Source organism: Megascapheus bottae, chromosome 25, assembly GCF_031878675.1.
Source record: "Megascapheus bottae isolate mThoBot1 chromosome 25, mThoBot2.hap1, whole genome shotgun sequence".
In the NCBI taxonomy this organism is placed as follows: Eukaryota; Metazoa; Chordata; class Mammalia; order Rodentia; family Geomyidae; genus Megascapheus; species Megascapheus bottae.
In genome coordinates, this window is record NC_143533.1 from 9,544,759 (window position 1) to 9,559,241 (window position 14,483).

A 14,483-nucleotide genomic window follows, 5' to 3' on the forward strand; every position below is an offset into this window, starting at 1 on the left:
GAAAAGAAAATCTTGTTGAAGCACAATGGAAAATCCACCAGAGGGAGATGCTTCCCAGCGCTGAGGACCGGGAGCGCCTCAGGGGGAGCCACTGGGGCGGCCTAACAGATGCAGGAGGGAGCAGGTGTGTGAACTTGGTTGGTGAGGGCAAGGTGAGGAAATACCTCCAGGTCCCCGTCAGCGAAGCGTTCACTCGGGTTCTGACCGCGAACAGAAGGTAAGAGAAGACGGCGTTACCGGAGTTAGGCGAGGACACTCCCCGGGTATCTCCGGAGAGTCCCAGCAGAAACCCAGCAGACGGAGCCTTTGAAGGCACTTCCGCTTAGCAACCCCACGCTGTTGCTAAGGAGGGGCTCCTACGAGGATAACCCGGAAGTGATAACGTCAATTTCTCGCGGGGGGGGGGCGGAGGCGTCCTGCTTTCGGTTTGTCCTATCAGAAGCGCCTGAGTGCTCCGCGGCCTCTGAAGAGTGGGCGGGGCCAACACTAGTAGTTCCGGTTCGGCTCCGGCCGCCCCCTAGGCTCCTCGCCTTTCCCCCCTCCCCTTCCCCCCCCCCCTCCATCTCCTCCTCTCCTCCCTCTAGCTCTGAGGAACCAGAAAGACACCACTACGGGTAGGCAGAGAAGCTCTGGGCACCCCGGGAGTCCATCGCGCCTGCCCCGCTGGAGCTCCGGGAGCACGGCCGGTCCAGGTACTTCGCTCTTAATCTTCGACGGGGTCCGCGAGGTCGGGAGTCTGAGAGAAATGTGTGCGTGTGTGTGTGTGAAGGGTCTGGTTGGGGTGTGTGTGGTGGGGGGGGACGCCGGGACCCCGGGTGGGGCGCAGGCCGGCGCGTGTGTCCGCGGGGAGGGCGGGGAGGGAGAGCTCTGGAGGTGGAAATGGAGAGGCCGGGGAGGGGTGGCGGGGGTGGGGTGGGGAGGTGGCCACTGGGGTCGGAGAGTTTTTAGGGTGACCGGTTAGAGACAAGGCTGAGGGGACAAGAGGCAGAAGACTTGGGCCAAGTGCGAACCGGGAGTTTTCTCACCTGGAGAGCGAACGAGGGCGGTGTGTGTGTGGGGAGGGGGTCGGAGGTTGGGGGTCGGAGGGGCTTTTCGGAAAACGAGAGGGGGGGGGCATCGTTCAGGGCCAGAATGAGGGCATGGACTCGTTGTGCAGGGGGGAGGGGGTGGGTAGGCGGCCAGAGCCATCGCCGGCTTCCCATTGACAAGCGTTCCTTACCCACCCAGCTGGGACAGAACCTGGCTTCGAGGGGGACGTCGGCTGGGCACCCGCGGAGCCGCCCTTGGCAGAGCTTAGGTTAGAGGAGTGGGTAAAATGAGACCTCCCCTCCACCCAACTTCCGTGCGCTTCCCCCCTCCTTCTTCCTTTCCTGCTCCCTAGCCTCGCCGCCCTTTTAACGAGCAGTTCTTCCCCCCCCCACACCCCACCCCACCACCACACACACACACACACACACACACACCGTGGGCAGACATCACAGCGTAAAAGTGAGCAGTGAAACTGGCTTCCTTCTTTCTTAGACACACGGAAAGGAGACTTCAGATTATTTGGAAAGTGTGGTCGGAATCTTCCCAGTCAACCATGTCTTCCCCAGACCCCACATCGAGATCCCGATGGGAATTTTCTTAGAAAAAGTGCCATGCTGAAAAAGCACTTGAGATGTAGTCTTGTGTAGTCTTTGTGCCGTACTTTAAAGAAAAAGAAAAAAAAAAAACGAGGTCTCTAGAAGACATGTTGGGGCAAGCCTTTTTCTGAACTCTTTCTTACCTGTCAGTAAACCTGATGCCGTTTTAAATGGAGCAGAAAGTTGTTCATTTATGTTCCAGTCAGTGACTGAATTGAAGCCTCTGTCGTGATACATGTCTTAGAATAGATACTTGAGACATTTGGAGAGACAGGATTCTCTGCTGTTGAACTGTCTCTTAATCTTTTAAGGAGATAATTAAGTCAAGTGGAAGTAATGGCTTTGAAGTGGATAAATCTAGGATTGAACCCAGATTGTGCCACTGAGCTAGTTTTTGACCTTGGGAAAATCAAATTAGAGTTCAATTTCATGACTAGAATGAGTTAAATTCCTGCCAGTGTCGTTAAGTGGGATAATGTAATTGAATAACAGCCCATTTTAAACAGAAGCACCTTGGAACTGGAAGGTGAATACAGAGTAAGGGTAGTCCAACTTACTGGAATGAAGTTTGAAACAGGAAGGAAACAGGATGATAATAATTCAAAGTATTTGTATATACAATGGAACTTTGAATGCCTTTTACAAATTTTATTTGAATTTCTTTTGTGGTTCTGGGCCCACATCCAGGGCTTCTGGCATGTTACACACCTGTTTAGCTATTGACCTACAACCCTGGCACCTAGAAACCGATTATAAGCAGTGTGAAATTCAATGATCAATAACTCAGTAAAGGAGGATATATTAAAAATAATAATAACTAATCAGGGCTGGGAGTTTGGCTGAGTGGTAGAGTGCTTGCCTAGTATGCACGAAGACCTGGGTTCCATTCCTGTGTACCACATACATAGAAAAAAGTCAGAAGTGGTGCTGTAGCTCAAGTGGTAGAGGTCTAGCCTTGAGAAAGTCCAAGAACAGTGCCCAGGCCCTGAGTTCAGGTAACAGGACTAGCAAAAAAAAAAAAAAAAGCGACCAGAGTATATTTTAATAGGTTTCTCTCAAATATACCATATTGGTGTATGCAATATGAATTGATAGAAAAAACATTTTAAAGTAATGTATGTAAGTCTTAATTGTTAACCATATCTCTTTAAATAGAATTAACATTGATGGATAAAATAGAAAATACTGGTAAATTTAAAGTTGAAATCATTTATCAGTAATATGACTCACCTTAATGAGATTTAGACTAACGTGGCAGCAAAACTTAAGTCTTATAATCTGTAAAACTAATGAAAATGGAATAGATTTTCTGCCTTTAAATTAGTCATCATTAGAATATAGAGATAAGAACAAGAAAGATGAAGTCTTTTACTTGTTTCTTTGATTTAAAATAATAATTATATGTAACCAAATATATGTCAGATTTTCAATTTTTTTTTTTGCCAGTCCTGGGCTTGAGCTCAGGGCCTGAACACTGTCCTTGGACTTTCTCAAGGCTAGAGCTCTACCATTTCCTGCTTTTTTCTATGTATAGGGAACCGAGCAATCAAATCCAGGTCTTTGTGCATGGTAGGCAAGTACTCTACCACTAGGCCAAACTCCCAGCCCAGATTTTCAACTTTTTTATCCAATGTACTGGGGGATTTGTGGCCATTGAAATCGTGTCCTGGTGTGCCTACTGCTCGAGCCACACCCCTGGTCTGTCTACTTTCAGTTTACTTTTGCCCTGCCCTAGATGGTGATATTTTTTACCTTTGGCTCTCAGGTAGTTGGGATTACAGGCATAAACCACACACTTGGTTTGTTTTTGAGATAGGGTTTCCATAATTTTTGCGTAAGTTGGTTTGCAACCTAGATCTTCCTGTCTCAGTCTCTCTAGTACCAGGGATTACTGTTCCCAACCTTCAGCTAACAAGTGTGTATGTTTGTTTATTTTAAATTTAACTTCTAATTATAATTTAAAAAATTAAATGTACTATGTTTCATAAGAACTTTTAAGCTATTTTCTGCTGAGGGACTAGAAAATGTGTCCATTTAACCCTGTTACACTAAAATAAATCCTTGAAAAAATTGCTTTGTTTAATTTGCTCTGTGTGTGTGTGTATGTGTGTAAAATGTCCACACAAAGTTTCCATTTCCAGCTCAGTGTAACTTTTCAGAGACATTGGTAAATTTGGGGCAAATTTGAGTGAATTTTCATAGTATGTATTTTTCCCCTCATATCTCTTTTAAACAGTTGAAATTATGTTTTGTTAAAGTTATATATTTTTGTTAAGGTCATTCAACTCTATAAGTGATTTCTAAGGGGGTACAGTCTTAAAATATGTATACTTTTACATATACTTTTTGTTGTGTTTTCTTGGGTCATTGTTTTTCAAGATCTTTAGAATCTTAAAAGTTGAGGTCATAATATCTTTAAGACTTTCAACAGCTCTCCTTTCTCTCTAATTTTTTTTTTTTTTTTTTTTTGGTTGGTGGTGGGGCTTGAACTCTGGGCCTGGGCACTGTCCCTGAGCTCTTCAGTGCAAGGCTACCATTCCACCTCTGGGCCTGGGCATTGTTCCTGAGCTCTTCAGCTCAAGGCTTCCATCCTGCACCTGGAGCCATAGCCCCACTTCCTGTTTTCTAGTGATTAATAAGAATCTCATGTTCTTTAATGCCCAGGATGGCTTTGAACTGCAATCCTCAGATCTCAGCCTCCTGAGTAGCCAGAATTACAGGCATGAGCCACTGCGCCTCCCTCCCTCGCTCGCTCGCTCCCTTCCTTCCTTCGTTTTTTTGTCAGTCCTTGAGACTTGAACTCAGGGTCTGAGTGCTGTCCCTGAGATTTCTCAAGGCTAGCGCTTCACCACTTGAGCCACAGCACCACTTCTGGCTTTTTCTGTGTATGTGGTACTAAGGGATCCAACCCAGAGCTTTGTACATGCTAGGCAAGCACTCTACCACTATGCCAAACTCCCAGACTCTCCCCTCCCGTTTTCTTATAAAATATTAAAAATCCTTTCGTTAGGCAGGGAGTTTGGTCTAGTGATAGAGTGCTTGCCTAGCTTGCACAAAGACCCAGGTTCATTTCTCTGTACCACATGCATAGAAAAGCTGGAAGTGGTGCTGTGGCTCATGTGGCAGAGTGCTAGCCTTGAGGAAAAAGCCCAAGGACAGTGCCTCAGTTCAAGCCACAGGACTGGCAAAAAAAAAAAAAAAATCCTTTCATTTTGTGGGATTAGAGCTACAGTTCTATGCAAATCGTATATAATGGATAGAGACTGTTGGAGGAGGTGCTTTTCTCCATGACCTCTTTCATTCAGAGTATGTGACCATTCTTGCAGTTGTCTGTTGTGGAATTTGCTTGTCAGGAAATCTAAAAATGACTAAACCTTCCTTCAGTGTCTGTGTCTTTGATGATTTCAAAAAGTGTTAGATAAGACTGGGAAGACATACACATACATGTTTACGTATATGTACACACTCATATGTAATACATACAGTGTATGTATTATAGTCATAATGAGCACATGCAGCAATTTTTTTGTGGGTGCTGCCAGGTTAGGAATTTAAGAGAGTTACTGTGGAAGTGTGTAAAAAAAATGTTCAGGCACTGCTTTCCTTTTACTCACACAGATGAGTATTTTTTCAGAACTTGTTTCCATTTTAAAGAATTATTTATTTTATGGAGATAATGGTTGAGTTTCTAATGAAGCTAAATAATCCTTATATTGAGGAAAAAAGGATGACATTATAACTGTATTTTACTCTTACCAATTTTGAGTATAATAGCTTTGGTAGTTCTAAATAAGTAGATTTTCCTAAAAGAACTTGAATTTGCAGAATGAGAGCTTTTTCTTTTTAACATTTAACTCATCTCTATCCATTTGGGCCTAACAAAAACCTGAAAGAAGTGGGGGGGGGTGCATATTTACTTCAGAATTACTTTTTTTTTTTTTGCCAGTCCTGGGCTTAAGCTCAGGGCCTGAGCACTGTCCTTGGATTTTTCTCAAGGCTAGAGCTCTACCACTTGAGCCTCAGCACCACTTCTGGCTTTTTCTAAGTATGTGGTACCAAGGAATCGAACCCGGGTCTTCGTGCATGCTAGGCAAGCACTCTACCACTAGGCCAAACTCCCGGCAGAATTACTTTTTTTTTCCCCTTTTTCTTTTTGCCAGACCTAGGGCTTGAACTCAGGGCCGGTGGGCACTGTCCTTGGACACTTTTGCTCAAGGCTAATGCTCTGCCACCTGAGCCACAGCACCACTTCTGAGTTTTCCTGAAAATGTGGTACCCAGGAATCGAACTTAGGGCTTTGTGCATGTTCGGGGAACACAACCACCAGGCTATGCTCCTAGCCCCCAGAATCAACCATTTTAGAAAGCTTATTTAGAAAGCTAAGTTGGAATTGAATGTCATTGGGCTTGTGTTCAAGATGGACCCAAGGGGAAAAAATAGATGCCATCTGTTTCAGATTCCTTCTTTCCCAACCTTTTCCATGTTTTGTGACTTTCAGCTGATCAGATAATTTAAAAAAAAAAAAAACAAAACCCCAGTAAGTTGAGATTACATAATGTCAGTTCTATAACTAAAAAACTTTATATTATTACTACTACTACTACTACTATTATTATTATTATTATTATTAACAGTCCTTGGGCTTGAACTCTGGAGCCCTGGGCAGTGTCCCTTAGCTTGTTTTGCTCAAGGCCACCACTCTATTGCTTTAGCCACAGTGCTACTTCTGGCCTTTTCTGTGTATATGGTACTGAGGAACCAAACCCAGGGCTTCATGCATGCTAGGTAAGCAGTCTACCACTGAGCTACATTCCCTGCTCCTTTTCTTGTTAATTTGGAGATAAAGATTTGAGAGGACTTTTTTTGCTTGGGCTAGCCTTAAACCCAGCCTTCTAGATATCATTCTCCTGAGTAGCTAAGATTACCTGTTTGAGCCACCTGCATCCAGCTTTACAGTTTGAGTCTTTGTCATCATTCATTTACTTAATAAACTTAATAATTTTTTTTTTGGTGCTAGTTCTAGTATTTCACCTCAGGGCTTGGACATTGTCCCTGAGCTTTTGTTCAAGACTAATAGACTAATGCTCTACTACTTTGAGCCACAGCTCCACTTCCATTGTTTTTTTTTCTCCTGTGATGAATTGGAGATTTGAAGCTCACAGACTTTCCTGCCAGGGCTGGTTCAAACCACAGTCTTCAGATCCCAGCCTAAGTAGCTGGGTCACAGGCCTGAGCCGCCAGTGCCTGGTTTAATAAGCTATTTTTGTCTGTCCTCTTCTCTTTTTTTCTCTCTCTTTTTTGCTCATACTGGCACTTGAACTCCGCCTGGGTGCTTTTCCTCCTTAGCATGTTTGCTTAAGGCTGGCTCTGTGCCAGTTGAGCCATACCTCCACTTCACCTTTTTTTTTGACCCCCTTGTGGTTATTTGGAAAAGTCTCATGGACTTTGAATCTCAATGCTAAAATCTCAGCCTCCTGAGTAATTAGGATTACAGATATGAACTACTAGTGCCTGGCCATAGTACACTTGCTGGTAAAAGTTGCTTTTAAAAGCGGGCATAGTAATATTTAATGAATTTTCATTTCCTTGATAAAAACCACAAGAAACTTTTATGCTAACATTTCTTACTTAGTGATAATTCTATCTGAATCCATTCTTTCCATAGTAGGTTTTCATTACCTGGATTTTTGTTTTCTTTTTACCTAAATGCGTGCGCACATACTTAACACTTTTCACTTAGGATCTTTTTTGGTGGGGAGGGAGTTATGCTAAAGAAATTTGAGTCTTGGAAATGGGAAAATATGGGACCGGGAGTTTAGCCTAGTGGTAGAGTGCTTGCCTAGCATACACGAAGATCTGGGTTCAATTCCTCTGTACCACATACATAGGGAAAAAAAAAAAAAAGCCAGAAATGGTGCTGTGGCTCAAGTGGTAGAGCTCTAGCCTTGAGAAATCCCAAGGACAGTGCCCTGGCCCTGAGTTTAAGGCCCAGGACTGGCAAAAAAAAAAAGAACTGGGAAAACACTTGAAAGTGTGGCTCAGTTGGTAAAGCACTAGCCAGTGAATGTAGGAAGCCGGTAATAAGTTTGAGTACCAGTCTTGTAACTAATAAGAAAATTAAAGGGGCTTGGAGTTTGGCCTAGTGGTAGAGTGCTTGTCTAGCATGCACAAAGACCTGGGTTCAATTCCTTGGTGCGACATACACAGAAAAAGCCGGAAGTGATGCTATGGCTCAAGTGATAGATTGCTAGCCTTGAGAAAAGACCAAGGACAGTGCTCAGGTCCTAAGTTCAAACCCCACGACTGGCAAAAAAAAAAAAAAAAAAAAAGAAAAGACAATTAAGAGCTGGGAATGTGGCTTAGTGGTAGAAGCTTACCTAGCATATATGAAATGCTGCATTTAATTCCTCGGGACCACATACACAGAAAAATATTGGAAGTGGTGCTGTGGCTCAGGTGGTAGATTGCTGGCCTTAAGAAAACTCAAGGATAGTGCCAGGCTCTGGCCCTGAGTTCAAGCTCCAGGATTGGTGAGGGGGGAGGGGGGAGAGGTGTGGAGTGTAGGCTGTTGGGTTCACTGAACAGGAAAATACCATAACTTGATGTTATATTAGTTGTCACTTATCATGGATCAGGAAGACCCAGTCTTTGAAAAACAGTAAAGTAGCACTACTGTGCCCTAGAAATGAGCTATTTGGATAGAAGAGAGTTACACGTTGTCTGTAGCAGGAATCTTATGATGAAGTTGGAAGATAGATGGACTATGCCTATATTATTATAGTTTGTACCTCACCCCAGAAGCTTCAAGTAGGCAGTGTGGTTTTGGTGAGAGCTGAGTTGCTAAGGATGAGATTTTTTTTTTTGGTAGGTCCTGGGGCTTGATCTCTGGGCCTGAGTGCTGTCCTGAGCTCTTAGCTCAAGGCTATGGCCCCACCCCTACAGCCATAGCCCCATTTCCTGTTTTCTAGTGGTTAATTGGAGATAAGAGTCTATTGGACTTTAGTGCCCCGGCTGGCTTTGAACCATGATCCTCAGATCTCAGCCTCCAGAGTAGCTAGGATTACAGCCATGAGCCACCACGCCCGCGAGAATTGTTTTTTAATTGTCTGTCACAATGGAGGTATGGCCAAGAGAAGTTAGGTGGATAAATAGTCATTGCTTTTGTCACCAAAGAGGATTTGGTGTTATACCTCTCTGGATGTGTGGGTAAGTCAGAGTGTTACAGTTTCATTTCTCCGTTAAAATGCCACGTAAAATTCCCAGGAAACAGTAGTGACTTGTGTTGCTTATGCATTGTACTTCTTAGCCTAGAAAAAGGCCTGGAGTCTCTAAATGAAGATAGTATACATTTATATCACTATTTATAAGTTTCAAAATCTAGTCTGTTGGCAGTAAGAGATGATGTGATCTTTTCCTCTATTTTTGTGATTTATTGTAATCAATTAGCTTCTTATCCATTTTTTTAAAGGTCACTCTCTGATGTACATGCAAATGAGCAAAAGGGAAGTGGCAAGGGGATTAAAATTTTGTTTTCACTGTACTGGAATATCTGTTCTCTACACTGGCAGTATCTGTTCTTTGAAGTTGTATATGCCCTATGGAGGAATTTTTTTCCCTTCTTTGATTTTTGGCTCAGCAGGGCCTTGTGCCTGGTGTATAGTCACTTTAAGATTTTATTTAGAATAAGTTTAGCTTTACAGAATAGTTAAGCAAATAGTACATAGAGTTCCATATGTTCTCTTACTAATAGTTAAGCCTATTAACATCTTACATTACTGTTGTACATTTGTTACAGTTTAAAATTGGTGCATTGTTAACAATGGTACATAATTTATTAAATAGTGTATGGTTTAGTGGGCTTTGACAAATGCATAGTAATACGTATCCACCATTTACGATGTCTTACAGAATACCATTCTAAGAATTGCATGTATGTAAGCCAGGCCCTGGTGGCTCATGCCTGTAATCCTAGCTACTCAGGAGTCTTAAAATCTGAGGATCAAGGTTCAAAGCCAGCCTGGGCAGGAATGTCCATGAGAATCTTATCTCCAGAAAACCAGAAGTGGTGCTCTGGCTCAAGTAGTAGAGCACTAGCCTTGAACTGAAGAGCTTAGAGACAGCGCCCAGGCCCAGAGTTCAAAAACCGACCCCCCCCCAAAAAAAATTACATTAAGTCAGTGGATGTTAATTGACAAGTACTTAATTATTTGCTTAGTATGTACTCTAATACATTAGGAATTATGAGCCAAATGTGATACTAAAACAGTTACAAGTGGTAAAACAATTTTTGTGGTGGTGGTAGTCGTAGTAGTTAATTGACAAGAAGACTTTCAGGAGAACTTTTCTGCCCCGGCTGGATTTGAATCTTGATCCTCCGATCTCAGCCTCCTGAGTAGCTGGGATTACAGGTGTAAGGCAGCAGTCCTGAATGGTAAGGGATTTGATGGGAGACCTAAATTCAGGATCTTTGAATGACTGAAAGGGCCTTTGCCTCTTGGTTTTTATTATTGTGCAGAGTTTTAGCTATATAGATTATACAGATTTCCTGGCTGCCTTCTACTGTGTTTGCTTCTTCCTATTATACTTGTTGAAGACTGTCCAAAAGATTGAGCTGCTAAAGACTGAGTAGGAAGAGATATCAACATACTGCCCTAGTTGTCTGGTTATTTCCAAATCTAACTCAGGCAGAGTCTCAATTCTAAAAGTAATCAACTGCTATCCTGAGACTTTTTTTTTCCCCCCTCACATAGTGTTAGCTAGAATCACATTGTTAACTGAAATCCTCTTGTAGTTGGCTGTGCAACTGTCTTGCTAAGACACTTTTCTTTTTTCAGAATATCTTAATTGACATCATAACATCTAAATATTCTGGCTATTTAGAATATGATGTAAGAATAGTTTAGTAATATGTCACTGGGTGAGTTCTGTTTTCTTTTTCACATAGTAAGAATAATATGCTGAAAGAACTACCTGTATGTGAAAACACTTAGATTTTTCAGAGAAGTACTTTCTAAATCAATCAATATGCAGTTCATTTTGCCTTCAGTGGTATCTACCTTGTTAATACTTGTGTTTCTTAAATTTCATATATAATGAAATCATAAAGCTAAGAGCAAGAAATGGAGATGGTCTGATTAGACCCTTTCATTGTGTAGCTATAACTATTTAAATACAGGGAGACTAAGTGACTTAAGATTGTATAGCTAGTTAATAAGGCAGACTGGAATCCAGGTTCATAACTCCCAATACAGTCCTTTATCTGATATTTTTCTGATATATTTTTCATTTAATTAATGAAGAAATTGCAATTTTATAATAAGTGTTTCAGGAAATAGTTCTAAGAATTGAATTCAAGTTAAACTAGTAAATTAACAAAGTTGAATGAGTTTGTGAGTTAGTGTATTTTTTTCTTTTTTTTTTGTTTTTTTTTTTCCCCTGTCCTGGGGCTTGAACTCTGTGCCTGGGCACTGTCCCTGAGCTCTTCAGCTCAAGGCCAATGCCCTACCCTGGAGCTACAGCGCCACTTGCTGTCCTTGAGCTCTTCAGCTCAAGGCTACTGCCCTACCCTGGAACTACAGCACCACTTCTGGCTTTCTGGTGGTTAATTGGAAATAAGAGTCTCATGGACTTTAGTGCCAGGGCTGGCTTTGAACTGAAATTCTCAGATCTCAGCCTCCTGAGAAGCTAGGATTGCAGACGTGAGCCGCCAAGCCTGGCTGAGTTAGTGTATTTCTTTCAAGTGCTAGTGAACATTTTGTATATGTATCTGTGTATATATGTGTGCACATTTATGCATGCACATGTACTGATCTCTCATCAGGCTTTCATGCTCAGGGCTGGCTCTGTACCCTTTGATACATATCTCTGGTTTAGCCTCCCCCCACCCCACCTCCCGCTTTGGTTAATTGGATGTAAAATTGAAGCACTTTTCAGTACATGCTGGTTTTGAACTCAGATCTCAGCCTCTCGAGTAGTTAGGATTCAGGCATGATCTACCAGTGTGCAGCAAATGCCTTTAATTAATTAATTAATTAATTATTTTGCCAGTCCTGGAGCTTGAACTCAGGGCCTGAGCACTGTCCTTGGGCTTTCTTCAGGCCACAGCACCACTTCCAACTTTTCTATGTATGTGTTATCAAGAAGTAGAACCCAGGTCTTTATGCATGCTAGGCAAGCACTCTACTATTAGGCCAAACTCCTGGCCCCTAAATGCCTTATTTTTGTCTAGTACTGGAGTATGAATTGAGAGCCTTGCACTTGCAATGCAGATGCTCTACCACTTGATCTATACTCCAGCTAGATTTTATTTTGTTTTTCTTTTTTTGTGGATCACTTGAACTCGGGGCCTGGGCACTGTCCCTGAGCTTGTGTCTTTATTTATTTATTTATTTATTTATTTTTATTGTAATTAGTAAAAGGGTTACATGATATTTGCCAGATAGAAGGTGCATTAATTCACATACATACATACATTGATACCCTTTCATTTATTTATTTTTTTAATTTAATTTTTTTTTTTTTTGTCAGTCATGGGCTTGAGCTCAGGGCCTGAGCACTGTCCTTGGACTTTCTCAAGGTTAGAACTCTACCACTTGAGCCTCAGCACCACTTCTGGCTTTTTTCTATGTATGTGGTACTAAGGAATTGAACCCGGGTCTTCGTGCATGCTAGGCAAGCACTCTATCACTAGGCCAAACTCCCGGCCCCTGAGCTTGTATCTTTATAGTGCTCTGCCACTTGAGCAACAGCACCACTTCTGTTTTTGTTTATGTTGGTCGTGGAGCTTGAAATTTGTGCCTGGTCACTGTCCCTGAGATCTTCACCTCAAGGCTAGTGCTCTATTACTTGAGTCACAGGGCCACTTCTAGTTTTCTGGTGCTTAATTGTGTGTTGTTTTTTTTTTTTTTTTTCACCAGTCCTGGGCCTTGAACTCAGGGACTGAGCACTGTTCTTGGGCTTTCTCAAGGCTAGAGCTCTACCACTTGAGCCTCAGCACCATTTCTGGCTTTTTTTCTATGTGTGTAGTACTGAGGAATTGAACCTAGGTTTTTGTGCATGCTAGTCAAGCATTCTACCACTAGACTAAACTCTCGGCCCCTCTGGTGGTTAATTGGAGGTAAGAGTCTCACATACTTTCATGCCCAAGCTGGCTTTGAACTTCGATCCTCAGATCTCAGCCTCCTGAGTAGCTAGGATCACAGGCATAAGGCACTGGTTCCCGGCCACTTTTGTTTTTTTATTATTATTATTATTATTATTATTATTATTATTATTATTGATTAATTGGGGACAAGAGTCTCACAGACGTTCCTGCCTAGGCTGGTTTCTAACAGTGATCCTCATGTTTAAGCCTCCTGAATAGGATTATAGACATGAGCCGCTGGTGCCTGGCTTGGATTTTTAGTTACTAGCAAGCTTTTCTTTTTTATTCCTCCTTCCACCAGAGTAGGACAGAGTCTTACTTTGTAGACTAGGCTGGCCATGTTCCTTCTCTGTCTCCCTAGAACCAGAATTACCTAAGTGTCCCTAAACAGCACATTTATTGTGCTTTGCATTCTCAGTAGCAATCAGTCAACTCTAAAGTAATTCTGAAGTTATTATGGCCTGTATTTAGTGAGCATGCATTTGGCTACAATAAAATGAATCCTGACACTTTTTTTTTGTTCAGTGGAGATAATCTGCTAATTTGTTATGCCATAAAGCAAGAGCAGAATTATGCTTTTATGTAGGGGTATATTTATAAAACTAGAGTGGTGTGTTATGTAAAAACCAGAAGTACAGATTAATTTAATATGCATCTGGTATATTCTGGGTATGAAGGATGCACATCTGTTGGGAAAACAAATCATATCTATTCAGATATTTAAGCATCTTTAAATGTGTGCACTTTGATTCCCTCTAATAGTTTTAAAAGTCTTTAATGGATGTAGAGAAGGCCATTTTCTCAATGGAAGAAACTTGTGTAGCTATTTACAGTGATATTAGTCACTTTATTATTTTCCACATTTTGATGCAGTAGTATTTTTCTTTGCAATTCATTTATTGAGGAAGGATGAGATTAACTGATTCATCATTACGAAATGAGTTTACTGCAGAACTGTATTCACAGTTGTGAGTACTGGATACTGGTGGCTTACATTTGTAATTCTAACTTCTTGGGATGTTGATGTTGGAAGGATTGAACTTCCAGGACAGCTGAAACTATCTCAATGGAAGAAGCTATGCATGGTGGTACATGCCTGTCAGCCCAGCTATTAAATAGGTAGATTATAGGGCCAGGAATTTGGCCTCGTGGTAGAATGCTTCTAAGCATGCAGTACGACCCAGGTTCCATTCCTCAGTACCACATACACGGAAAGAGCCGGAAGTGTGGCTAGCCTTGAGGAAAGCCCAAGGACAGTGAGTGCTCAGGCCCTGATTTCATGCCCTAGGACTGGCCCCCCCCCCAAAAAAAAAAGGTAGATTACAGTCAAGGACTAAGACCCCGCCAAAAGCTTCACAGTATCTTGGAAAATGACTCCCCCCCTTCCAGAAAATAAATAGACTGGAAATGTGACTCAGCAATAAAGCACCTGCCTAGCAAGCACTGAAGCCCTGAGTTCAAATCCCAGTATTGTAAATAAATAAATACATGAATAGCTTCTGAAATTAGATAACATTTTAAGACTTTGAACTCTAATTTGAAGTCAAAATGAAAAGCTGTATTTATCACTATACCAGTATGATGAGGATATAGAAATTGAAAATATATAGTCTTTATTTTTATTTATCAAGTTGGAGAAACAAGACTTGAAGGTAGAAATTAACAATTTGATATGTAATGAAGTACAATTTGTTTTAATCTGAGATTATAGACAT

The 14,483-nt window shown here is 41.8% G+C and overlaps 1 protein-coding gene across 2 annotated transcripts in view; it reads left to right on the top strand.

The window, feature by feature from the left end:
* The first annotated feature begins 541 nt into the window (after nucleotides 1-541).
* Csnk1g1 (casein kinase 1 gamma 1) overlaps nucleotides 542-14,483 on the top strand; it is a 121,209-nt gene continuing 107,267 nt past the window's right edge. The window contains exon 1 of one of the 2 annotated variants that reach the window (XM_090358200.1): nucleotides 542-692. The gene's annotated coding sequence lies outside the window, so the exon portion shown is untranslated. Of the gene's footprint in view, nucleotides 693-8,809; nucleotides 8,832-14,483 lie in introns of those variants that run through there. The other variant, XM_090358201.1, reaches the window with a different exon arrangement.